This window comes from Muntiacus reevesi, chromosome 1, assembly GCF_963930625.1.
Source record: "Muntiacus reevesi chromosome 1, mMunRee1.1, whole genome shotgun sequence".
NCBI lineage: Eukaryota > Metazoa > Chordata > Mammalia > Artiodactyla > Cervidae > Muntiacus > Muntiacus reevesi.
Window position 1 is genome coordinate 151,919,906 of NC_089249.1, and position 21,708 is coordinate 151,941,613.

The window sequence follows — 21,708 nt, forward strand, 5'->3', positions numbered from 1 at the left end:
AGATAAGTCATAAATAGGGAAATACATAGAAATGATAAAGAGTTAATATTCAGGTTATATAAAGAAGATCTATAAATCAATAAGAAACAATAAACAACCCAATTAAAAATGGGCAAAAGAACAGAAATTTCACTGAAAAGGAAACACAGAAGGCTCACAAACACATTAAAATATGTTTCATTTCAGTAATGAGGATGCAAATATGTACCATAATGAAGTACTATTTCACACCTCCCAGAGTGGCAAGAGTTAAAAATTAATCAATACCAAATGTTGGTGTGTATGTGGAGCAAAGGAACTTTCATAGACTGTGAATGAATGTATCAATTGGTAAAGTAATTTGGAAACAGGTGGCATTACCTAGCAAAGTTGAACATCTGCATAAGCTATGAGCTAGTAATTCCATTGCTATGTATGTAACCTAGAGAGAATCTTCCCCACTTGCAGTTGTAGTTAAGAATGTTTACAATGGCATTGTTCATAATAGGCAAAATTTAGGCAAAACCCAAATGTCCATCTATAATATGTAAGTAAAAAGTATTCTATTCATACCATGGAATATTACATAACAGAAAAAATAAACTATAGCTACACTCAATAACATTGAATCTGTAGAGCATGATGTTAAGTGAAAAAAATTCAATGGCATACATCTGCACAAATTCAAAAGTAGGTAAAACTAAATAATAAATTCAAATCTATGCATCGCAGGCAGATTCTTTACCACCTGAGCCACCAAGGAAACCCATAAAGAAAAGGAGTGGAATGGTGAAACACAAAGTTTGGAGAGTGGTTACTTTGGGAAGAAAATAAAATAAAAGCTCCTCTTTAAATAGTCAACATGAGAGATGGTTAGGACTTAAGTTCTTAACTATGACATCATTAGATTTTACTGATCATAGCTTGATGGGGAAGCACAACAGCTAGAGCAAACTTGCCCCTTCTTAAGAATTTGGATGTAAGTCAAATTACTCAGGGGCTAAGTAGCTGAGTTAACCTGCTGACCCCAACAGGAGCCATCCCCAACTTTGACTTCTTGCCTTGATCTAATGACTAAAGATTCTAAACGCCATTGCTCATATTATCTTCGAGTGCCACATGCATCTCAATCAATGTACTAAGGAGTCCTGGACTTAATGAGAACAGATGAGGTTTAATCAAAGTCACTTCTGACCTTGGGTAAATCCCTCTCCTTTGCAGTTATTTCTCCCCTCCTCTGGAAAACATTGCTTGTTCTAGGTCAGAGTTATTTGACCCTTTTGAATACACATTCACTTTGGAGGAACAGAAGAGTTTCACATCCCCAGAGATTATGATGTGGCCCTTCCAGGGGAACAGTCTCTCTTCCACAACATTTTGGGATTTTCTTGGCCAGTGGGGTTAGGTAGAAACAGCTCCACTAGCCAAGACGTTTTTGTTGAGCTCTACTCTGTGGTTCATAGAGTAAAAGAAAAGGGGATTTGGGTTTATTTGTCAAAAGTGAAATTATTGAGTATGGGTTTTAAAGCAAAACCTCCTTCAGAGGTTGTGCCACACCCCTCAAGGAATGATGCTCTACCTCTCCCTCCCCGAGAGGAGAACCACCTGCTCAGATGACCGGTCTGTGTTTGTGCCCACCTCTGGTGTCTGGTCTGGGTATCTGAGAAGGCCCAGGAGGGGAGGTTTGTGAACTGCTTCCCTGAGCTTCTCATTCCTGCTCCTGAGAAGGCTTATCTTTGGCCTGGAGATTCTCAGTGATTGCTGAAGACCCCTCTTTGGCCAGGCTTTCCCTGAAGGAGGCCACTGGCCAGCTGTCTGCACCATTTTCTCCCAAATGACTAGTCCCCTACTGTACAAATGTGAAATCCAAACACAGGCATGTGTGATGATGCAGAGAGACCTGTTTATAGTGAACTTTCTGGACAGACAGTTCTCAGCAGGATTTTCTTTAGTGTTGTCCAAATGAGAATTTTCAATGGTCACCACCCACCCTAGACCTAGGGGTGGGTGAGCAGCGTGAGAGAGGGTCTGGAAAAGACTACTAATGGCTATAACCCAGCACCTTTTTCCTTTCACTCCATCAGTTGAATCCCTTCTGCCAAGACAGAATGTGCCCTCCAAGACGTTTCCTAGCTTTTGTTGGCTTTTGTCTGGGCACAAGGAATTTACTTCCTTCAGATAGCCTATTCCATCCATAAACATTTATGGTTGTCAGGTTCCAAAATTGCTGTGGAATATTGAAATAGGGATGTGGTAGGAAGGAGGGGAAGTTCAAGAGCTTTTGAATAAATTGCTCTTTTAAGCTTAAGCTTTCTTCCTTGGGGTCGCTATACCTTGCAACCATTTATTGAGTAGTTACCATATGCCAAGCCTCTGTGTTAACTGTTGTTCATGTAAGATTCCATTGAAACATCCCCAAACCCTATGAGTTATATATATAATTAATATCCTCATTTCACAGATGAGGAAATAGAGATTCAGAGCAGTGTGGCAAAATGTCTAAGAAGTCACATGGCTAGTTAAAAATGGGGCTGAGTTTACATTCAGGTCTGTCTGACACCAAAGCCATGCTCCTCACCACTGTGCTTGCCTGTCTTATAGCCTCACTGTAGTCTCATGAAGCCAGGAGTCATCTTTGAGTTGAAAAAGCTGAGGTTCAGAAAGGTCAAATGACTTCCCTGAGAGCATTCCTCAGTATTGAAATAAGAACTTAAATCTTTGCCCTTCCTCTGACTTTTTCCCCCCTCTACCCAGAGCCTCCATGCACTGGCCCACTCTCACCTTGACTTTCATCAGAAATTAAGGCTGAATCCGTTCCCTGTTTAATTTCTTAATCTGATTCGCTAGCATCTGTGGTCCCAACTGCCCTAAATCCAGTCATTGACCACTATGACTCTGAAGACAGCTGTCCTCTCTCCCTCTGCTCTGCCTCTCCCGTTCATTAACTGCTGACCTCAGCCCCTTCCCAAAGGAAATGAGCATCTGGCCACCAGAGGCAGTGGGTACCAAGAACCTGGACACAGGTTGCATAGGAATCAGTAGGCTGGGGTGGGGTGGGCTTGGGGAGGAGACGTTCCAGAAAAGGGTCCACACAGTTACTGCCATGCAGGTTAGGAGTTGGAGTAAAGTCTAGATCATAAAGGAGACAGACTGCAAAATAACAGCTAACAGCAGAATGATTCTTTAGGAAGGGCTGAATGGTAGGGAGAGGAAGACCCCAGTTCTGTTCTTGACCTGATGTCTAGTTTCCAGGTGGCCTTGCCCAGGTTCTTTTCTCTTTTGGAACCTCAGAGAATGTTCCAGAATGTCCAGGACTCCCTGTGGGCTTTAAGCCTGGGTGTTGAACGTGAGTTCCTTAAGTTGGTGGCTTTGTGGGCCCAAACAGGCGAGACACAGTGGGCTGAGAAGGAGTAAGAAATCACCTGGACCAGACAGTGGCCTGCAGTCTTTTCTGAGCCCACTGTGGATGTGGCCCCAGGTGCCTGCTGCCATAAAGGGGAGAGGTAGACATCAGAGAAAGAAGAGCAATGAGGAAAGCTGAGCTGCTGATCCTAAGTTCTGGAGCCAGCCTTACAGGGGATAAGATGTTAAACATTTTACACAAGAAAAGAAAGCCAAGAGTTGAATGACTACGATGATGTACTACTTTGCTGTCTGTTCAATCTGTTTTTATTTACTTAAATAAATTATTTAAAAATACAGTTATTTAGTTTCACAGAGTCTTATTTGGAGCATGTGGAGTCTAGTTCCCTGACCAGGGATCGAACCTGGACACCCTGCACTGGCAGTGAAAAGTCCTAGCCACCGGACCACCAGGGAAGTTCCCCGTCAACTTTTCTAACTCCTACCTCATACATCTACAGAGTTATCATGAAAGCAGCAAGTTTAAACATTACGACCCTGCCCCCTGCCCCTAGTAACCACAGATGATTGGTCCAAATCAGGCCAATTTTGAACTTGGAGTTAAAGGGGCTACTGGTAGCCATGTTTCCTCCACTCGGACCAGAAAAGTAGTGGAAATGCGTTTTCTCCATTAAAGAAAGAATAATGCAGCCCAGATGTCACCACCAAAGTGTGAGTCTGTGAGAGCTGAGGCTGTTGACTGTTTCTGTGTGTTGCTGTATCCCTAGAATGTGCCCGGCACATAGTAATAATGAAAATAATAGGAATGTGTACATAGTGCTTATTATGATCAGACAACTGTCCTGTCCACATCACACATGTAATTTATTTAATCCGTGTAACAATCCTGTAAGATAGAACATTATTATCCCCATATTTCATATGGGAAAACTCAGACACAGGGTAACTTGCCTAAAGTCACACAGATTATTGGTCTAAGAACCAGGATTCAAACTCAAGTCATCTGGTTTCAAAGTGTGTGCTCCTCATCACCACCTGACACCAAGTCTCAGTAAACTTGTGATGAGTGAAGAATGAATGAATGGATCAGGCAGGCAGAAAGGAGAGCGGTAAGGAAGAGCATTCTGTAACAATCGAGCACCTAGCTCAGAGAATCTGTGCAGCTCTGTGCTATTCTTACTGTTGGGCTCTGTGGAAGCCTTGCCATCCAGTCTTGTAAGCAGGACTGGTTTCATGGGCAACAGAAGGGCCCCATATGTGGCTTAATGCTCTGCTATTACCGCCTCTAAATTCTTATTAATTTTATATTGGAGCCTGTTTTATAAGCAAAAGTCTGACAGGACAATGAAGCGTGCACATGAGCTGAGAAGATGCACGTAGGATAAATGTCCTCCACTGTTCCTGATGTCTCCACACACAGTGTATGTGATGCCCCATGAGCTCAGAATTCTGGTAAACTGGAGATACTTGGGAATTCAGCGAGACTCAAAGCAGGTGCAAGGAGAGTATGCTATATGTGCAACTGAGTAAGTAAGAGTGCTGAGAAAATACCCTTTCCTTAAACTTGAACTTGCTATGAACACAGAAAGGAGACAGTGTCATTCAAAGAAACACAAACGACCAAGGAACCTTACGTAGCGTTCTTTTTTAAAAATTTTATTTATTTTTAACTGGAGGATAGTTGCTTTACACTATTGTGTTGGTTTCTACCATATATCAACATGAATCATCCACAGGTATGTGTAAGTCCCCTTCCTCTTGAATAATGTAATAATAATAATATTATCGTTATTATCCATCCTTCCCACCCCATCCCACCACTTAGGTTATCACAGAGCATCAGATCTGAGCTCCCTATATCATATGACAAATTTCCACAGGCTATCTGACTTAACATATAGTAATGCATGTTTCAATGCTACTCTCTCAATTCGTTGCACCCTCTCCTTCCCCTCATGTGTTCACCAGTCTTTTTCTGTGTCTGTGTCTCCACTGCTGCCCTGCAGATAGGTTCATCAGGAACATCTTTCTAGATTCCTTGTATATGCATTAATATACAGTATTAGTCTTTCTCATTACTTCATTCTGTATAACACGTTCTAGGTTCATCCACCTCAGTAGAACTGAGTCAAATGTGTTCATTTTTATGCCCAAGTAATATTCCACTGTGTATATGGACCACAACTTCTTTATCCATTCATTTGTCAACAGACATCTAGGTAGCTTCCATGTCCTGGCTATTGTAAATAGTGCTACAATGAACAGTGGGGTACATGTGTCTTTTTCAATTACAGTTTTTTCAGGATATATGTCCAATAGTGGGATTGCTGGGTCTTATGGTAGTTTTATTCCTAGTTTGTTTTATTTTAAGAAATTTCCATACTGTTCTCTAGTTACATATCCTTTCTTACTGTGTTAGCAAACTATCTATACTGAAAATGATACAGAAGAAAAAGAAAAGACAGGACTACCCATAGTTTTTTTTTTTTTTTTTTTTAAAGGAACCTTCCTATTGCTGTTGGTGGGATGTAAACTGGTAACAGCCACTATAAAGAACAGAACAAAGGTGACGTTATTTTTACTTTTTTAATATTTATTTTTAATTTATTTGCTTATTTGGCTGTGCTGGGTCTTAGTTGCAGCATGTGGAATCTAGTTTCCTGGAAAGGAATTGAACCTAGGCCACCTGTATTGGGAGCCCAGAGTCTTAGCCACTGGACTGCCAGGGAAGTCCCCAGAGTTTCTTTTCTTTTTTTCTTCTTTTTTTATATTTTTATTTATTTATTGTCTAGGCTGGGTCTTTGTTGCTGCTCGGGTTTTCCTCTAGTTGTGATGCATAAGCTTCTCACTGCAGTGGCTTCTCTTGTTGCAGAGCACGAGCTCTAGAGAGTGGGGGCTTCAGTAGTTGTGGCTCCAAGGCTCTAGAGCACAGGCTCAATAGCTGTGATACATGGGCTTAGTCAACCGGAGGCATGTGGGATCCTCTCAAATCAGGGGTCAGACTCATGTCTCCTACATTGGCAGGTAGACTCTCCACCCCCAGAGTTCCTTAAGTCCTTCCTCACTCACCAGTGAACCAAGGGGAGAGAATGTACTTGTAGAATGTATATGTGTCAAGAAGTGAAATACAGTTGAATTAGTTTTGTCCAGTGTTTCCACTGTTCTGGTTAAGAACAAAATACATATACATGTAAGAGTTTCTACACATAGATTGTGTAATTTTGGTGATTCTGTATACTAGTTAAAAGCTCTTATATTTTGAAACTGGCATTGCAAATATCTTCAAGCATGAACGGGAAAATTCATGTTAGTAATTTAAGATTTTTATTTTTACTTACTTAAGACATTAAATAGCAAATTAAAAAACCCTATGATAAGAAAGAGACTGTGGAGAAAAAAATAAAAACTAAATAATAAATAATAATAAAAACTAAATAATAAAACTAAAAAATGTTTTAGTACTTTTAATGCACTTTTTTCCTGCTACATGTTTGTTTTGCTTTGGGCCCCACAAATTATCAAGTCAGCTTCACTTATACATTTTTTTTTTTTTACTGAAACTGGCTTGATTTAATTTCCTGTTATTTGCTAACAAGAGTCTTTGATTTGGAAACTTAATCTGAACTCGCTAGGGGTTTTAACTTTATTGTTTGCTCCAACTATTATATTCAAGTGGGTGGAAGTGTGATGCAACACACTTGCAGGCTTTTAGATGTAGCAAAGAACACAAGCTCTTTTCTAGATCTAGAAAAGAGCCTCAAAGAGGTTTACCAATTTGGGTAAAGTCACACAGCTTCCAAGGGAAGATTTGAGTCTTGAATCCAGCTCATTATGACTCTAGAAAGTTTAGTAGAACGTTCTGTGATCCTATAAATATTCTGTAACTTCTCTGTTCAATATGGTAGCCACTAGTCACATGGGGCTATTGAGCCCTTGGAATATGGCTAGTGTGACTGAATTCGTTTTTTTCCTGTGTATAGCAGGACATATATTCTTGTTATCATAACATTTTAATCTCATTACAAAGTGATTAGTGTTGTTTCCAGTGAAGAAGTCTCTACTGAAGTAAGTTTAAGTGTGTGTTCTCAAACAAATCTAGTCCTATATTTATGTGGGTGCAGCCAGAAGTCCATTTATTTGATTCAATGGCTCAAGGGATGACAACACTGGTTTGACACCAGCTGTCCTTGTCAAAGGACATACACCAGGTGACCAGAAGCTCTTTTCAGGGACTGCGATAGTTAATTTTATGTGTCAACTTGACTAGATCAGAGGATGCCCAGATATCCAGCTAAGCATTATTCCTGAGTGTGTCTGGGAGAGTGTTTCCGGCTGAGATTAACATTTGGATCAGCAGACGGAGGAAAGTAGATTGCCCTCCCCAGTGGGGGTGGGCACCCTTTAATCTGTTGAGGGCTGGGATAGAACAAAAGGGCAGAGAAAAGTTGAAATTCGCCCCTTTTTATCTGCCTTATTTCTTGAGCGGCACATCTCATCACACTTTAGAGTACTGAATTTTAAACTTTATGTTCCATTAATTTCATTTTAAGTAATGTTATTGAGTTGGACTGATCAGATCCAGAACTCGTGCCCTTCCCCTTGCACGATCCAATTCAGTGATGCCTTTGGAGGGGCTGAATCGCTCACTGGCTCCCTCTGGTGTGAAGCTCATTGGCAGAGCCTCACACACAGTAGGTGCTCAACAAATAGCAACTGGTCTTGTGGGTGCTTAGGGCCAACTTCTAAAGATGAACAATCTAGACAGGGGACTGGCCAGGGAAGAAGGAATGTCATGGGAGAGTCACTTTACCCCATTCTCTGAGGCAAACACAGGAAAAGACCAGTCTCAGCAGAGGTCGAACAGCCCCTCAGTGACTAAGGCTCACAGGAATCCACGCCCAGTCGGGTTAGTTGTCCACAGAAAACCTTCCGGGAAGGGCCCAGCCTACAGAGAGCTGGGAGACGCGTCAGGGAGGAGATGAAGGCGCCTCTGGTATGTCTCTGAAAAGCAGCCAACAAACCCAGAGCTGTCATCACCATAAAACTCAGCTGGGAGCTTAGACAGCTCAACCTGAACTCACTCTGATACACGGTGAAAGCAGTGAGACCCCGGGCTTGACAGCCACTCAGCCCACTGTGTTGAGGGCTCCCCAAAGCAGCTCTTGTATCCCCAACCTGGGCCCCTCTTTGTAACAAGCTCTCCTCTTGCCTTCCCCTTGATCAACACTCCCTACCCTGGGTTAACTCCTGTCTTATTCAGCTCTCTGACTAAATGACCCCTCCTCCGAGAAGCCTTCCTACACACACCTTCCCTGGCTGAGTCAGCCCCTCTGCTGGCCCTGGAGAATCATTAATAATTAGCAAATAAATGAACCCTGCAGCTCTCTACTGTGATACATCCTGCACAGAGTTGCCGTGGTGAGAACCAGGCTGACTACAAACTCATTCATGCAGGGTGCGACAGCTGCCCTTGTGATCCGGGGCTCTTTTTTTGCCAACACTGTTTATCTTCTCTGTCCACAGCATCTTAATCAGTGTGGCTCACATCTGCCAGGAAGCATCTCCCATGCTTCCTGCTGCCCATCAGTTTCAGCTGCTCTGGAGGTAACTCCTTGCCCCTTAGGGCTCCCCCAGACCCAAGTCTAACTTTAAGGATGATCCTTCAAGGTGTTTTCAAATAACATGCTAACAGAGACTTAATTTTGTTCACACAGATTTTTACTTCCTTGTCCGAGTCACCTAAAAGGGACTGGAGGGATTTCCCTGGTGGCCTAGTGGTTAGGATTCCAGGCTTTCATGGCCATGGCCCAGGTTCAATCCCTGGTCAGGGAACTGAAATCCTGCAAGTCATGTGGCATGGTACAAAAAAAATAAAGGAACTGTGGTTAACCCCCAGTGGTGATTGTGAAAGGGCCTGAATTAGTGGGAAGAAAAGGAAGGGGGTGTACATCTGGGGTGATTAGGAAAGGCTTCAGGGAAGATGGGGCATTTGACCTGTGACTTTGGAGATAGAGAAAGACATTCCAGGCAGAGGAATAGCATGGGCACATACGTGGAGGCCTGAGAGAGGATGCAGGGCGCCTGGAACCCTAAGTTGTTTGGTGTTATAGAAGCCTAAGGTATTGCGTTGAGCAGGAGGAGGTGGTGTGCTGGAGAGGTGAGCACATACAAGCCCCTGAGGACCTCAGAACCAGAGACTTCTTCCTGGAGGTTTCAGTGTTTCAATGTGTTTTCCTCAAACACCAGACCATAGAACTCTCAGCTCCTGAAGAGGGTTTCTATACCCTCATGTGGAGACTTCCACAAACATAATTTTATAAAGGCTCTGCTAAAATGAATAGTAACTTCCTGTGAGTCTGCAGGGCACCCAGGCAATGCTCCAAGCATACAGCAGGCATCACTGAATTTGACCCGAATTCGATCACAACCCTATAAACTATGTAATGTTTTATTATTCCTATTTTATAAAGAGGTAAAGAAATTTTATAGGAGGTTAAGATCACACAGCTAGTAAGTGGTAGAGTTAAGATATGAACTTGAATAGTCTGATTTTGAGCTTCCTGGAGTAAAGAACTAGCTTAACTTTGTTTCATCCAAATTATGGTTTTTGCACATCTAGTAACATTGCAAGGCAATTGATTCTGTGGACAATGGGAGCTTTTAAAGGGTTCTTATCCAGGAACCTTTCTATTTGATTTGTAAATATTCTTAGTATGCTCGTTATCAGTCACTTATACTTTAGTGTGAATTAGTCTTTTCCTGCGCTCTAAGCTGCTTTAGTCGTATCTGACTCTTTGCAACCCTATGGACTGTAGCCCGCCAGGCTCCCCTGTATATGGAGTTTCCCAGGCAAGAATACTGGAGTGGGTTGCCATTTCCTCCTCCAGGGGATCTTCCCCACCCAGAGATCAAAGCCAAGTCTCTTATGTCTCCTGCATTGGCAGGCAGATTCTTTACCACTAGTGCCACCTGAGAAGTCCTTTCCTACAGCACCTCAATATTCTTATAAGCTCCCTGAGAGCAAGTATTGTATCAACTCATTGCTATGTCTCTAGTACCTAGGAGGGATGACATGAGAGGGTGCTATAAGAATATTTGCTTGGGTCTTCCCTGGTGGCCCAGTGGATAAAAATCTACCTGCCAGTGCAGGAGAAATGGGTTCCATCCCTGATCTGAGAAGATTTCACATGCTGAGGGCAGCTAAGCACATGTGCCACAACTACTAAGCCTGCACACCCTAGAGCCTGTGCTCTGCAACAGCAGAAGCCGTCACAATGGGAAACCCTCTCACTGCAATGAAGAGTAGCCCCCTCTCTCCACAACTAGAGAAAGCCTATGCAAAAGCAACAAAGACCCAGCTCAGCCAAAAATTAAAAAATATGTGTGCAAATTAATTAACTAAAAAAAAAGAATATTTGCTTAAATGAGTTGTAACTTCCCCTGTTGAAGACAGTGGAAGCAATGGAAAGGAAGGCCTGGAGCCTGGGAGGTGGTTGTGTCAGAGCGTGAGGGACAGGAGATAGGAATAGTTGTGGGGGCACCATGGGAATCTAGAGTCTTGGAGCCAAAACAGAAAGCAAGACTCACCTACTTCATGGTTAAAGGCCAGGGTTGCACATCGACCAGCCTAGACAGCATATTAAAAAGTAGAGACATTACTTTGCCAACAAAGGTCCATCTAGTCAAAGCCATGGTTTTTCCAGTAGTCATGTATGGATGTGAGTGTTGGACTATAAAAGAGAGCTGAGCGCCGAAGAATTGATGATTTTGAGCTGTGATTCAAAGACTCTTGAGAATCCCTTGGACTGCAAGGAGATCAAACCAGTCCATCCTAAAGGAAATAAGACCTGAATATTCATTGGAAGGACTGATGCTGAAGCTGAAACTCCAATACTTTGGCCACCTGATATGAAGAACTGACTCATTTGAGAAGAGCCTGATGCTGGGAAAGATTGAAGGCAGGAGGAGAAGGGGATGACAGAGGATGAGATGGTTGGATGGCATCACCGATTCGATGGACATGAATTTGAGTAAGCTCTGGGAGTTGGCGATGAGTAGGGAAGCCTGGTGTGCTGCAGTCCATGGCTCACAAAGAGTCATACACGACCCAGTGACTGAATTGAACTGAACTGCACACTGATCGAAATGCAAATCCAAATATCTACTCAGAATGTTTTCTTTTCTAGGCAGCAATTACATCACTTGGTCAGTTGGAAAACAAGGCATTTGTTGGAGCTGAAGGTGTTATCAGTAGATTCTTGGTTTTAAGAATAGGAGTTGGAGGGAAAAAAATACTCTCAGACCTGTATCCACACCCATACTCCTAAAGTTACTAGAAAAGAGCAATATATTTGGAAAGAAAAGAAAGTGAAAGTCACTCAGTCATGTCTGACTCTTTGTGACCCCATAGACTGTTGCCTGCCAGGCTCCTCTGTCCATGAAATTCTTCAAGCCAGAATACTGGAGTGAGTAGCTGTTCCCTTCTCCAGGGGATCTTCCCAACCCAGGAATTGAACCCAGGTCTCCCACATTGCAAGTGGATTCTTTACTGACTGAGCTACCAGGGAAGAGATTTGGAAGCTTGGCTTATGGCACCGAGGGATCCTTAGAAAGCACCTAGACTGTTTCTCTCATTCTATGGAAGACAAGACTGAGGTCCAAAGAAGGCAAGGTCACAGAGCTGGTTGAGACTGGAGGGTTCTCTCCCTGTTGGGAGCTCTGCCCAAGGCTTCAGGGCCTATACCACTGTGCCCTCCCCCAAAACCCCCAGCAGTTCCTTGGCCCTGTTACCTTTCAGGGGAGGCAAACTTGTGCACACACCACCTGCCACAGACCCACAGATCCAAGCTCTCTGCTGTCACCTGACTGCCCTAATGAGATTATAGTCTCCTAGTGAAATAGAGCGTTAATTCCCTCTGGCTTTAGGGAGAAGCAGGGCCAGGCCACAAGAAATAGCAAAAAAAAAAAAAAAAAACCACCAAAAAAACCAATAAATAAACAACCCCCCTTCAAACAAACAAACAAAAACCACCTTTATCTCTAATGCTGAATACAGATGATAATGCTAATAGCCTCTCCCTGCCAGGCATGTTACAGCTCACCCCTGCTTTCATGAATGTGCTCTGAGTAGAATGTTGCACCAGCCCTAAGGAAGTACATGGTGATTATTATGTCCGTTTTGTTGGGGAAACTGAGGCCCTGTGTGATCAAATGGCTGTTCTGGATCACATGGCTGGCAAGTGGCAGAGCTGGGACTTGAATGTAGATCCCTTGGACATTGTCATCTCTAAAAACAATAAGCCCTGAGACCCTCCAGGGTTCCCAGCTTCAGGCTTAAAGCACCCTGAAGGACAATGGGTAGCAGAGCCTGAGTTTGAACTCAGGTCCACTGGACTCAAATCCTACATTCCTGCACTTCCCTGGTGGTTCAGTGGTTAAGAATCCACTTGCCAATGCAGGGGACATGGGTTTGATCCCCGGTCCAGGCAAATCCAACATGCCACAGGGCAACTAAGCCTATACACCACAACTACTGAAGTCCATGCTCTAGAGATTGTGCTCCGAAACAAGAAAAGCCACTACAGTGGGAAGCCTTACACCAGAACTAGAAAGTAGCCTCCACTTGCAGCAACTAGAGAAAGCCCATGCATGGCAATGCAGACCCAGTGCAACCCCCCAAAATTAATTACTTTTTTAAAAAAATTTACAGAAAAATCCTACATTCCCTATAATACTGGGAAGGACCAGTGAACCCATCCACCTGTTCATGTGGTGGAAACCAAACCAACAAATTCCACTCTGCCACTTGCTAGCTCTAGGCCTGTGGCCAAGGGACTCTGGCTCCCTGGGGTCTCAGTCTCCCTTTCAGTAAAGTGAAGGTTGGAACCCAAGGCTGTTGGGATGATTCCCGATGGTTCACACAGATAACACAACTTGAACAGGCCTGCCACACGCCATGCTTGCTTTTGCCCCACCTCTCTTTGCTCCATCTGTAAAATGATGCTAACTGTACTTACTTCTTGAGATCAGTGTTAGGATTAAATGTGGTAATACAAGTAACAGCAAGTGGTGTACAATGAATGCTTAATGTTGGTGATTGTTAGCTCTGCTAGGTAGCTATTATTATTAGTTTATTGTTGCTTATTACTGCTACTTGTTGTCTTGCCTTCAGTTCTTTCTGGAATGAAGCGGAGGTAAAAATCCAACCAACCAAACGTTCCTTTCGTTCCTCCCACCAGCTCCCGGTCCTCTCCCCTCTTTAAGAGGAGCACTTGGCTCTGAGGTCTGAACCCCCAACCACGTGGCCTGCTCTAATTTCCCAGGCTCTAATCTCCTCCTAGCTCCTAATGATGCAGCTGGTAATAGGATTGTGGCTTCCCTCTGGGGCAGCCACGCAGGCCATGGCTGTGCGGCTGGTGACTGGCGCTTAGCAACCCCAACCACCTGCCTGTTGAGGAGCAAGAGCCAGGACCCTGTGACCAGGCTGGCCTCCCGTGCATGGAATGGTGCTGTGCCCCGGGCCAGCAGGTTGGGCTCGCCATGGTGCTGGGTGCCATCCTGGCACGTGGGAGGGATGTGTGCAAGCGGAATGGACTGCTCATCCTGTCTGTGCTCTCTGTCACCGTGGGCTGCCTCCTTGGCTTCTTCCTGAGGACCCGGCGCCTCTCACCCCAGGTCAGCCATGCTGGGCATCATGGGTCCCCATCTCAGAGGGCTGGGTGGGCCTGAGGGATCTGGGGGTCACGCTCCCACTCCATGGCTCCTGGGTGACGTGACAGTGGGTGAGTCACTTTTCATCTCAGGGTCCCAGTTTTCTCCTCTGTAAGTGGAGTGTGACAAATGCATGGCAGGACAAGAGTGTGAGAGGGAGTGGCTACACACTGGCGTCTCCAGGTGAATAGGAGGCGAGGGTACCCTGGAAGAGTGCCCACAGGCTGAGAGCTGTGGGGGAGGGAAGAGTAGTCTGCTGTTGTTCAGTCACCAAGTCATGTCTGACTCTTTGTGACCCCATGGACTGCAGCACACCAGGCTTCCCTGTCCCTCACTGTCTCCTGGAGTTTGCCCAAGTTCAGGTCCACTGAATCAGCCCACGTGGAATGGAGTCTGTAAGTGTGCAAAGCAGGCATTAGAGACCACTTCCTAAAGCAGTTCATGGGGCATTCTAGGCAGAGGTAACAGCAGGAGTGGTGAGACAGAGGGGCATGGAAGATTTGTGAGGGAGGGGCGGAGCAAACTATTCACAGCAGCTGGAATGGACACTGTGAGGCTGAGGCTGGAGCACAAAGGCCATCAGCCTTCTAGATCCCATCACCCAGCACTGACTTGGGGCAACCTCGAGGAGCTCTGAGCAGGGCGGTGATATGGTCAGACCTGAGCTTGGAGACATCCCTCTGGTGCTGAGTGGAGGATGGGGTAGTGGTAGGACTGGCAGGGGGGGTGAGGGGATGAGACATGAGAGTGGGGATGAACAGAGCAGATATGAGAACTGCTTCCCAAAGAAGAAGCTTTAGGATGTGCTGGCTGATTGAATGTGGGGCTGGGGGACAGGGAGGTAAGGTAGGCCCTCAGGGCTCTGACCTGTGTAACAGCAAGGGTGATGATGCCTTGCCTGGGGAAGGGCCGTTTTCTCAGTTAGCACCCAGCTCCCGCGTGAGAGGGAGGGACTCTCATAGTGTTGAAGGAAAAACTATCATGATGCTGTTAAAACAGTAAGGAGGACTTTATTCAGGACTATTGTGATAGGTGTCAAGACCACGGCAGTAGGGGAGAGTGATCAAGCGCAACAACAGAATCTGGGGATTTACAGCTGACGAGTGCAGTGCAGAGGTTAGTGAACAGACAATTACTAAGAGACATCAAAGGTAGGGTAGGGGGATTCTTGCTAAACTCACTAACAAGATGCTCGCTGAAGGCAGAGTTGGGGGCTTCTCACTAAGTTGACTTAGCAGGATTTTTGCTACAAATAGGTGAAGCAGGATGAAGAAAAGGCCCAAGGACGAGGCTCAGTTGAAAAGAGGACTCAGAATAACCTGTCTAAAGTTTGGTCAAGGAGAGAGTTTTTGCCAATGGGTTTCTGGAAGATTCCATATCTCATAGAATTCCTCTCTCTGCCATTCAGTAATATGATCTCTACAACTGGGGCTCAAGGCATCAGATTTCATCATCCAGGAGAAGGAAAACATCCCTCTCTGGGAATCGAGCCCACTATTATGATAGTGACACTGTTAAACTGCTATCAGTTATTTAGGGAGAAGCATGGACTCTGGAGGCAGAGGAACTCTGAACTTGGTCTCTACTAGTAATGGCTGTGTGGCCATAGACAAAATCCTATCTCCTTTCTGGGGCTCAGTTTTCTTATCTGCAAAATGGAGGGGGTGGGACTGTATGTCTGCTAGAATTGCTGCGAGGGGTAAACAGGGAGTCATCAGTGACCGGATGCAGTGGGTGCTTAGTTAGTGTTACTTCACTCCTCCTTTCCTTACCTATGAGTCCAGGTGCTACGAAGAACCACCTCATATATCCCAAATCTGATAGAAATTCTTCCAGACCTGCCCACATCTGAAATTACACTCTCCTCCCACACTCATCCCAGGCTCATCCCTCCACTAGAGCCCAGCCACTGGCGGTCTTGCTTCAGAATCATTTGTTAAGAGTCTATTTCTCCCATCAAACTTTGACTTGTTGACTATCACATGGACTTTCTTGATCAAAAATGCGACCCTAGCTAAGTCCAGAGAGAACACTCAACTAATTGCTGAATTAAACTGGCAATGGCACAATCTGCAAGCCACTTTAATTTTCTTCAGCAACTAAAATATATCTCTTGCAGGAAGATTATTTTGTGAAAATAAATTGGAATGCCTACTATTAAAAGCCAGACTCATCTGGGGCCTCCTCTGCCAAAGCTGCCTTCCCCATCTGTTTGGAAATGCAAACGTGTTCCGGTCTGGATTAACCTGCCAGATAAACTGAAGGAAGGATGTGGAGTCTTAGAACAATTATTTGGCAGGAATTGGCTTTCTCAGCATCTTTGAAATCCAGGAGTTGTTTGTTTGATCTCTGCCTGTGACTCAGAAACCAAACCCTTCTTATTTTGTAAGCTTATGCAACAAGGCAAAAATCATAAACAATATGCAAAAGGGTAGAATGTCCTATTTGTGAAAAGAACTTACAAAATCACAACATTTATCTTTGGAAATGGGTATCTTGTTTAAAAACATAGATCATTTTGAGAGTTCCAGTTAAACCATGGTGAATTTGTAATTGTACCCATTTTTCTTTCCTTTCTGGGATACCACTAAAACTGTAGCAATGGGACTGTTTAAAGATATAAGCTCCCAAGAACAAAGATGATACAAAAGGAGACTCTGAAAAAAGAAGTTGAGGAATTACAACACATTAGATGAGAAGGGGATGGAGCTGAATGCTCTCATTTAGTAGAGCTCAGAAAGCTGAACTCCTGTGTCTGTAGAAACAGATACCACTCGAGCTTGTCTTGGAAACCCCAGAAGGGCTCGAGACTTGAAAGCACAGGGTGCTGCAGGAGGCAAGGGTCAGGCATGCTGCTGAAACTGGGGATGCTGGCTAGGATTTTGTAACTGGAGCAGTTAGACCCCTAGGTCCCTTCCAGTTCATGTAATCAGGGGATTCCTTATCTACTATCTCTATCCCCCTGCTTGACACAAGGAACCAGAGAAGCTTGACTAAGAGATGTTAGGCCCACCTGTAAGTGCCGGGAGAGAGGAGGTGATGGGGTGCATGCTTCAAAAGAATGAGTGAAGGAATATTTGCATCTTGAGTGTGGGTCCACCTATGACTGCTGTCAGCTGGGCTTAGGCACAGCCACACCTCCACCTAGCCAGAAGTAGAAAGGGACTTCTCACTGAAGCCTCAGAGGAGAGACCTCCAAATTCTGCTGGGAAGGAGAATCCTCCCCCCAGTGAAAACGCCAGATCTTCAAGCATCAGTCTTCCTTGAGGAGCCTTCAGTTGACAAGTTCCGCTCATTCATACAGAAGTTTAGTGCTTCACACTTACACATAAGCAGAAGGTGAAGTCAAACCTGCTAATGTGGAAGATAGTGAGACCAAACAAATAGCACTGAGGGTCTCTAATAAAGCATGGGCAATGCCAAGAGTAGAACATTTTCTAATCTTTTCTTAAGTTCTTCAGGTATATGAGAGAAGATATAGTGACTATCAAACAGAACAGCATGCAAAAAGAAGGAATAATTCAATAGTAAGAAAGAGATTTTGGAAAATAAAAGTAGATGAGTCAAAATAAAAATGTCAATAGCTGAGATAAAGCTGTAGAAATCTCCCAGAAAGTAAAACAAAAAGAGATGAAAATAGAAAAAGAAAATATAAGAAAATGAGAATGTCCAACATTCAACCTCTTAGTAAGAGTTTTAAAGAGAGCTAACAGGAAAAAGTGGAGAGAAAAATTTCACAAAGAAAAACAAGACTATTTCTCAGAAGTGAAAGGTATAAGCTCAGTGCTATGAATTTCTTAAAAAAGAAGAGAAGCTCATACCATGGTCTATTCATGAAAATTACCAAAAAAGCTAGAGATAAATAAACAATCCTAAAATGGTTCTGAGAAAATAAAACAGGTCTAATTTAAAGAATGGGCTTCTTAGGTGGAGTTAGTAGTAAAGAACTCGCCTGCCAAGCAGTAGACATAGGAGACAATGGGTTTGATCCCTGGGTCGGGAAGATCTCAAGGAGGAGGGCATGGCAACCCACTCCTGTATTCTTGCCTGGAGAATCCCATGGACTGAGGAGCCTGGCGGGCTGCAGTCCATAGGGTCACACAGAGTCAGACACGACTGAAGCAACTTAGCACACACACACACCTATGGTGTAAAGAATAGGAAGTAAGAATAGCTTCAAACATCTTAAGTGATGCTGGAATCTAGAAGACAAAGAGGAAATGCCTTTGAAATTTGTCAGGGAAATTCTTTCAAGCCAAGAATCTTATATAAAGCCAATCTATTATCACAGGTAAAGGTACAATAAAGGCATTTTTACTATGTAAGGGGCTCCCCAGGTGGCGCTAGTGGTAAAGAACCTGCCTGCCAATGCAGGAGACATAAGAGACGTGGGTTTGATCCTTGGGTTGGGATAATTAATACCCTAGAGAAGGAAATGAAAACCCACTCCTATTCTTGCCTGGGAAGCCCCATGGACAGAGGAGCCTGGTAGGCTACAGTCCATGGGGTCACAAAGAGCTGGACATGACTTAATGACTAAACAACTATGTAAGACTCAGAAGTTTCTCTCCCATTTGCCCTTACTGAGGAATCTATCAAAGGAGATGCTCCAGCAAAACAAGGAGGTAAACCAAGAAGACTAGGAATCCAGGAAAGAAGGGGTCCTAGACAGGACAAAGTCCCAGCGAAGAAGAGACCCATGACAACCACTGGCCTAGACAGCAGTCTATGCAGCCTGGAAAAAGAGGATGGAGAGCTTTTGGACTGAGATCCCAGGAGCCTAAAAATGGACCCACGTGTTTGAGGAAACACTATTGTTAAGCATTTTAAAAGAGATGTTAAAGCATTTGGAAGAAACTAATGACTGGTTCACAGAAAACAAGGTAAATGAAAAATCAATCAGTTATTAATTTCAGGAAGTAAATGAAGGTTGTATAAAAAGGGGCCATGGTTGGTTCAACAGTCAACAATATGTTGTGATCAAAATTTTTAAAACTTGGCAATTAGTTTAAACAAAAAATGATATAATGGTGAAATGATAGGAGGAAAAAGGGAGTAAGAACTAAGCCCTCATCTGTCATGGCAGGGAAGTTAATAGATGTCAAAAAGATATATCTGGAAATAGCATTATAACCATGTTATTTACAAATAGCAATACTAAAGGACAAACGGGGTGGGAAGTTGGGGTTTAGGATAAAGATGGATGAGGAACAGCTATTTTTTATCATTATGTGGTATGTTTCTTCAGTTGTGTCTGACTCTTTTGTGACCCCATTGACTGTAGACTGCCAGGCTCCTCTGTCCATGGGGATTCTCCAGGTAAGAGTACTGGAGTGAGTAGCCATGCCCTCCTCTGGAGGATCTTCCTGACCTGGAGATCAAACCTGAGTATCTTACATGTCATTATAGTGCTATTTAAAGTAAAGAATATATAAGAGATGGGAATACCAAATCACTTTACCTGCCTCCTGAGAAACCTGTATGCAGGTCAAGATGTAACAGAACCAGATATGGAACAATGTACTGACTCAAAATTGGCAAAGGAGTACATCAAGGCTGCATATTGTCACCCTGCTTATTTAACTTACATGCAGAGTACATTGTGTGAAATGCTGGGCTTGATGAAGCACAAGCTGGAATCCAGATTGCAGGGAGAAATATCAATAACCTCAGATATGCAGATGACATCACCCTAATGGCAGAAAGTGAAGAGGAACTAAAGAACCTCCTGATGAAGGTGAAAGATGAGAGTGAAAAAGCTGCCTTAAAACTCAACATTCAAAAAACAAAGATCGTGGCACCTGGTCCCATCACTTCATTGCAAATAGATGGGAAAACAATGGAAACCATGACAGACTTTATTTCCCTGGGCTCCAAAATCACTGCAGATGGTTACTGCAGCCATGCAATTAAAAGATGCTTGCTGCTTGGAAGAAAAGCTATGACCAGCCTAGATAGCATGCTAAAAAACAGAGACATTAGTTTGCCGACAAAGGTCCGTGTAGTCAAAGCTATGGTTTTTCAAGTAGTCATGTATGGATGTGAGAGTTGGACCATAAAGAAGACTGAGCACCAAATAATTGATGCTTTCGAACTGTGGTGTTGGAGAGTTCTCTAGAGTTCCTTGGGCTGCAAGGAGATCAGACCAATCAATCCTAAAAGAAATCAGTCCTGAATATTCATTGAAAAGACTGATGCTGAAGCTGATGCTCCAATACTTTAGCCACCTGATGCGAAGAACTGACTCATTAGAAAAGACCCTAATGCTGGGAAAGATTGAAGGCAGTAGGAGAAGAGGGTAACAGAAGATGAGATGGTTGGATGGCATCACTGACTCAATGGACTTGAGTTTCAGCAAGCTCAGGGAGATGGCAAAGGACACAGAAGCCTGGCATGCTGCAGTCCATGGTGTTGCAAAGATTCGGATGTGACTGAGTCACTGAACAACAATATACATGGATTAAAATTAATTCAAAAGACAAAGTCATAGTGGGTATATATTTAAAAGTAGATTTTTGGGTGTGTTGGAAATGGTAGTGGCAGGCCCTACTGGCAGGCCCTATTTCTGTCCTGCCAGTCCCCCTGCAGGGGACTGGCAGGCCCTATTTCTGTCCTGCACTGTTGCTAACTCACTCTGTGGGCAAATCACCTCCCTCTCCTGGCTCAGCTTCCTCATCTATAAAATGAGTCGGCGGCTGAACTAGAAGATCTTTAAAACCCCTTCTCAGCACCAACATTCTATAATTTGGGGCTTTTCAAAGTATCAGACCAATAACCAAAGCTATGTTTGACTTTGGGTTTACAAAAAAACAACAACTTATAAGTACAAAAATTTAAGTCATATGGTGTTTGTTTGAAAGTCTTGTACTGGCCTCACCCACAAGCTTACCCTCTGAGGAAAGTGGACTCAAGCTAGCATTGCCAGAAATAACAAAATTGAATTAAATTAAATTAAAAACTTTAAAAAGAACACATCCAGTTGAATTCGAATTTCAGATAAACAATGAATAAGGGAATTCCCTGGTGGTCCAGTGGTTAAGACTCTGTGTTTCCACTGCTGGGGGCATGGGTTTGATCCCTGGTTGGGGAAATAAGATCCCACAAGCTGTGTGACTGGGGCAAAACAAGAACAAAAGCAAAAAACCATCTACAAATAATTTTTAGTATAAGTAAAGAACAAATATTTGTTGTTTATCTGAAATTCAAACTTAACTGTCCCTCGGGGTACCTTCCTCTTCAGTTATCATGTTCCAGTTATGTGACCAGTTACTCTGGAGACAGCAGATTGGGCAAGGACCTGGTGCTCTAATCCAGGGGCCCCCAGATAAGGGGAAACCAGCAGCTTATGAGGAAGCTTGTTGTAAGAATTGTGCCCAGGAAGGGCTCTTTAATACAGACAGTGGTGTCTCACCAACCAATCCGATTCTCTCTCTTTCAGCATTTTAAATGTGAGCCCTCCTTCAAAGGGCTGGTAAGCATTTATGAAAGCGTGGGGTGAGGAGACCCAGTACAGAAGGGAAACTGACTCAAGAATGCTGTGGTCTGTTTATGAGTCAGTGTTCTCATAAAGTAGACCGACAACTTCTCTGGTGCAGAAACTGTGCCTCATTCACTCTTGAGTGCCCAGTACGAAGCCTGGCACAGTATGGGCTGAAT